Raw genomic sequence first — 6,000 nt, forward strand, 5'->3', positions numbered from 1 at the left:
AGAGCAGTGGAAAGGCAAGGGACCAGAAACAGGCATATCCCCAGTGACCTGCTTCCACTAGTCAGACCTGGCCTAAGATCCCTCCACTCGTCAAATTAGGAATCTGTGAATTCATCCACCGATCACATCAGAGTTCTCCAAGTCTAATCAGCTCCAAACCCCCATGGCTTTTCACAGAGACGCTGCTGTGTGAGCCGTGCCACCAAGTCTGTCCTTTCTGCTAATACATAAATCTTAGCAGAATAATCTCGCCTTGTAACATTGAGGAGAAGAGGAAAGGGCAGAGGAGGAGACAAGCGGCCCTTTTCTGGGCATGGCCTAGAATGGCCTTTTGTGACTTTGACGCCAATGACATTTTATGCCAAGAAACTCTTGTGTAAGGGGCTGTCTTGTATGGTGTAGAGTGTGTCTCGCCTCTGGAATCTACCTTCTAGATGACAGGAGTCATCTTCTCCTGTCACATCACATCTTCCGGAAGTGACAGCGAGTCATGTCCCCAGACATTGTCAAGTGCTCTGGGAAGCAAAGTCACGCGCAGTTAAGTTGATGCAGAAAAGCACATACTATTCTGGTACCCTCCTCATGCTCAGAACTCAGGAGACAGTCGCTCTCCTCAAAGTGTGAGCGGGCATTCTATCAGTAAGGAAGTGGCTGACATACGGTTTCAGCTGGCGGTCTCTGGAAGGCTAACAACTTCCGAGTCTCTGCTTGGTATCTGAGGCATTCTCCTGAACACGTGGGATGTGCCGTGAGGGAGACCTGAGGACGGTTGCTAGCGGAAGGAATTTCTGAACCTGTCTGCAGAGCCCCAGCCAGTGAGGTGGCATCCCTGAGGTAAAGCTACCTGAGGAGTTGGCCCGTCAAGCACTGGGCCTGCTTCCCAGTGCTGGGGAAGTTAAAGACATTTCCTGGAGCCACAGGCTGTCCAATTCTGTGTCATACCGAATGCAAACATAGTTTTGACTGGCGAATGGCTTTGCTTTGTAAGTAATGGTCCTGTCTTTCATGGGTCCAGAGTGGCTTTCCCACGTGGGTTTCAGAGGCAGACAGTCTTGGCCTCTATTTTGATCATGTGTTAGCTATGTGATTCTTTATTATCATGCTTTCCTTAGCTGTAGAACTAGGGCACTACCAGCTTTTACTAAGGGTCGTTGGGAGAATTAAATGACATAATATGAACGAGAGACTTGCGCTTATTCTTCAGACTAAACCCGCAAGGGACTGGCGAATGGCTCAACTGGTAAGATGCTTGCTGCCCAGGCTTAAGCACCAGAGTTTGGGCTTCCAGGGTTAACTTAAATGCTGCTCAGGCATGGCAGCCGGCATGGCAGCCCACTTGTAATCCTGGAACGTGTGGGACTGGGTGAGGATGGAGGACACAGGGAACCAGGATACCCACAGCATGCTGGCCAGCCGGTCCAACTGAACAGCGCCCTCTGTGTCCAGTGAGCCAGCAGGCTGGTGAGCAGCGATGAAGGATGGCACCTAGAATCAACTTCTGACCTCCGCATGCGTGTGCACATACATGTGTCTGTATTTCACACATACCCGCCCTCCCCCCCCACTCAGACGTATACATGGAAGAGAAGGAGAAGGAAGACGGACCAACAGCTGTGTGCCAGGCTCCGAGCACAACCGTGAGCTGAGGAGGCGAGAATCTTACCTTTGCAGTGTTCCCTGTCGTTGTGGTATTTATTTGTTGCCCTGGTTCTGGAGCTTGGCGGCCAGCGGGTAGGCAAGGCTGAACCGGCACATCCTGGGTCTGCATGTGGGAGAAGGAGGCTTGCAGCCAAGGTCCGTCTACCTCTCTCATGAGGACCAGGTTAGGTAAGGAAGAGACGAGCTAGAGCAGAGCAGCCAAGGGCTTGGTCCTAGAAGCCAGGGACCCCCACCCCCAACCTTCTGTCCTCTTTAAGAACTCAGAGGACCAAATTGAGGTGGGGCTGTCAGACTGGGAAGGAGGCCAACCATTACAGGAAGGCAGGACAGACAACCGTGTGGCGGCGCTCCTTCAGTTCAGTGGAAGCAGGGAGACACCTGGCCCATGTCCAGGCCGCTGCTGGAGTTACCCCTGCCAAGGCAGACTGGCCGATGAGGCAGGAAAGCTTTTGTTTTAACGAATGGGGTGCTCCACGGTGGCCCACTGGCAAGTTTAATAAAACATGACAGCCCCTTACCTCTGTTCCCCTGCCAGCCCATGTGCTGTGTCCCGTCTCTTGGCGAGCTGATTAGGAGAGCAGGTTCAGGAGCCAGGTCACCTCCATGAAGTCATCAGGGAGCCACCGAGTTAATGATGGCTCCGGGCAATGAGGCTCAGACTTTTTCCATCCACAGTCAGTCTTGGCAAAGCAAAAGACCTCACATTTTCCCACTTACCGAGCCGGAAGCCCTTCTTTCTAGAGTGAAACTTACCTTCAGTGGTCAGCCATGTGACTGCTCCCTTCTGGGTCCCTTTGACACCTCTGTCCCCCCTCATCTCCTTGTAAAACCGCACCCACGGTCAAGTCCGCTTTTTCCTTTATCCATGCTTGTTTGGGGGCAGGAGGATGCCACACCAATGTTGAATGTTCTCATCTTCGGTCCACGCCCACGGGTTATCACACACTATGGCCTGACACATCACCCTCCCTCTCGCCAAGAGAACCTTCACTTCTCCCTTCAGACCCCTAACACCTTCCTCATCGATCCTCCTGATAGATGACCCTGCTTCCTTTCCTGTCTTCATGGCCAGACCACACACCCGCCCTTGTGTCCTCTTGTTTCCTTGTCCACATCAAGGAAGAACGTGGCAAGTGCTTCTGCAAAGCCAACCTCTCCACCTGTGAATCACCCGTCCGATCTCAGCCGGTCAAGGACAGTATTCCAGCCACATTTCCCACTCCCTCCTACGTCTTCCTCCTCTGTAGTCCCTATCAGCGTATGACACAGAAGTGACTTCTAGTTTTAAAAGCAACTTCTTTTGGCCCCATTTTACCCAAAACTTTCATGTGTGCTCCTAATGCCACAAAACTGCTCTAGAAAGTTCTCCGTGTTTCACTTTTACCCTGGTCTCCTCCTATCTCCTTTAAGCAGGCTCAACCTCTCATCTCTGTTCCTATCACGCCTTTGTCACCTCGGGTTTCTGGGCCCACTGATAGTGCCGAGGCCCTTTGGCTGCTGTTCACACACCTTGCCCTTCACTCTGGTGCTGTTTTCTCCCTTGCCCATAAGACAATGGTCTCTGTTTTCAGTCTCCAGAGTTGCTGCTTCTCAGTCCTCTTTGCTGGCCCTCCTCATTTCCTTGGTCCTTTAAGGCTGAGACTTCATCCACAACCATCTCTGTCTCAATTGGTACAGTTCCAGTCTTCTAGTTACCCATGGTTACCATCTTGGCTGGGACTGTACCGCTGCTCTCTTGGACCAGTGACTGTTGGAGAGAGAAAGGGAGACAGATACAGAGATACAGAGACACACACAGAAAGAGACAGAGACAGAGAGACACAGAGAGACAGAGAGACACACAGAGAGACACACGGAGACACACAGAGAGACAGAGAGACACACAGAGAGACACACAGAGACACACAGAGAGACAAGAGACAATTCACACACACAACAGATCACGCCATTCTTCTTTCTTTACATCTTCTAGTTGCTCTCCATGCCCCCAGGGCTTCATGGGATCATCCAGCTAGGCCATCCAGCTCCACTTCCAAACTTGTCTCCTACCCTACCTCTGTCAGCTCCACCCCAAGCCCAGGTCTGCTTGCAGCTCCTCAATACCCTAGGGATGCTCCAACTGACATTGGAGCATTCTCCCTCCTGGAATGGTCCCCAGCCATTCCCATGATCCCATCCCATCCCATCCCATCCCATCCCTCCCTCCCTCCCATCCCTCCCTCCCTCCCTCCCTCCTTCCCTCCCTCCTTCCCTCCCTATAGCCTCTGCTCAGTGTCGCCATGTCTGCCTCTACTGTACTAGCCCTGTGTGCTATCCCTGCTTCCACATCTCAAGCCTTTCCCCCTACTCTACGTTGTTGTTTTCACGGTGGTCCACCTGCTCTGACGTCTTGTATGCATATTTATTTATTTATTTTCAAATGTTTATTATTTGGGGTTTCCAACACTTGCATATTAGCTCCATGAGGACAAGGATGTTTGCCCTTCTCTCTTGTTCATGAATGAATTCCACTGACCTAAAGCTACGGCCAGCACATGGTAAGAAGAATATCGGTTGGAGATTCCACAGGAAGATTGGTATTAGTGTGGCTGCGAGGAGCCTGCAGTAAAAGGTGTGCACAGTCATTCCGTGCTCCAGTTAGCCCCCTGGCTGTCTGTCTCTGAGCTTCGGCAGTCAGCAAGTATGATTGGATGACTTCTCAGCCAGTCCTGTGGACTATGGAAAAATGCGTCCACCCTAAAAGAACTTTTGATCAAATGAAGAGGAAAACCAACACAGATGAATCCTTAAACGAACTTAACTGTTACTCATCTCAGTTAGGGATGAAAGCGTAGACCTTATCACAGTGGGGAGCTGGTTATCAGGGGCAGTAGTAGTTCACAGATTTGAGAACAAAGAGGCTTTGAGGACCACCACCCCCACCCCATCCCCGACTCCTGCACCCCCACCCCGGTGCTCACTGCATGCCCTGGCAGTGCTGAGGCTCTGCCTTCCACAGCCCTGGAAGCCCAGCAGCCTGAGAGAGGAACGGCTCTTCTGGCTGTTTGCCCTGAAGTGAGACAAAGACTTCCACTGGGACATCAGGTAGGGGTGGTGATGGGCTTGGGGAGGTGGGGGTGCCAGTGGTAGAGCCCCTGGCAAGAGGTCTTTTCACCTAGGGGCAGACGCCACTTCGAGCTGTCTGCATCCAGGAATCACCCTCCCTTGAAAAGCATCCTGCTCCTTTGTTGGAGTGAGAGGAATTCTAAGCAGCAGTAGGAAGAGATGGGAGGCAGGAGTCCACATCCCGGGCATCTTCAACCGGGGAGCCTTCCTCTCACCTGATTCCATCCAATGCTGAAAGAAAAACAGCGCTAATCCCCCAGCCCCAAACCAAACAGCTTGCAGCTGGCCAGCTCAGAAAAACAAATAAACCAGGCCTCCTATGAAGAGCAAGCCAGAGCCGGCCAGACACAGGCCCTGTTGCTTCTCTTTGTTTTGTCATCCAGTGAAGGTTTGAGGGGGTGGAAGGTGTTGACACATCGCATCACATCTGGGTGTGCTGTTATGTCTCTGGGAAGGATGGAGAGAGGAGCTTCAGGAAGGAGCATGTTGAATATCTCCCTACCACTCCTCCATGGTGGGCACTTAGTGGGCATAGCCTTGGGCTGCTGGACAAGCCGGTTTTGTGTGGAGAAAGCCTTGCAGTAAGGAGTAGCACACCCTGGCCTTGACCTTTCTTGGCCTTGACTCAGAGCACTGAGTGGACACCTTTACACTGTAACTATTCACACGTGGACTGGAAGGGAAATTCTCAAGACTGCTAGTCACAGAGCAGATTCTCTTGCCTCTCCATTTTGCTTCTGTTAATCCTCCTTCTAGTCAGGGCTTCCTTAACTTTCTCCACTTATGAATCCTATTCACCTCAGAATATTTGTATGAGGCCCGGGTATATAAGAAATAAAATGAGTATGCAAAAAAATCATTTACTGATAATAAATCATTGTCTTGGTTATTGTTCTGTTGCTGCAGTAAAACACCAAGACCAAGGCAACTTATAAAAGAAAGTGTTTAGTTGCCTTTTGGATTTAGAGGGTTATAGTTCATTATAGTGGAATGAAGGGGCAGCTGAGATCCACATCCACAAGACAAGGAGAAAGAAAAAGAACCTGGAATCACATAAGGCTTTTGAAATCTCAAGGCCCACAGTCGGTGACATGCCTTCCCCAACAGGCCACGCCCCCTAATCCTTCTCAAACAGTTTCATCAACTGGGGACCAAGTTTTCAAACATATGAGCCTATGGAGGCCATTCTCATTTCAACCACCACAATCATAAAGAAGTTTATTCTAAAACAATTTA

General features: G+C 50.8%; 1 long non-coding RNA gene across 6 annotated transcripts in view; it reads right to left on the reverse strand.

Annotated features, from left to right (window-relative positions):
* Positions 1–3,276, reverse strand: part of LOC102551210 (uncharacterized) — a 28,392-nt gene extending 25,116 nt beyond the window's left edge. For 2 of the 6 annotated variants that reach the window (XR_010052459.1, XR_005505655.2), the window contains exons 1-2: positions 2,413–3,274; positions 1,664–1,762 (exon numbers count right to left, since the gene is read on the reverse strand). This is a non-coding gene — a long non-coding RNA (uncharacterized LOC102551210). Of the gene's footprint in view, positions 1–1,663; positions 1,763–2,412 lie in introns of all 6 variants that reach the window. The other 4 variants (XR_010052461.1, XR_010052460.1, XR_010052463.1 and 1 more) reach the window with 3 other exon arrangements.
* Positions 3,277–6,000: the final 2,724 nt, after the last annotated feature.

This window comes from Rattus norvegicus, chromosome 6, assembly GCF_036323735.1.
Source record: "Rattus norvegicus strain BN/NHsdMcwi chromosome 6, GRCr8, whole genome shotgun sequence".
In the NCBI taxonomy this organism is placed as follows: Eukaryota; Metazoa; Chordata; class Mammalia; order Rodentia; family Muridae; genus Rattus; species Rattus norvegicus.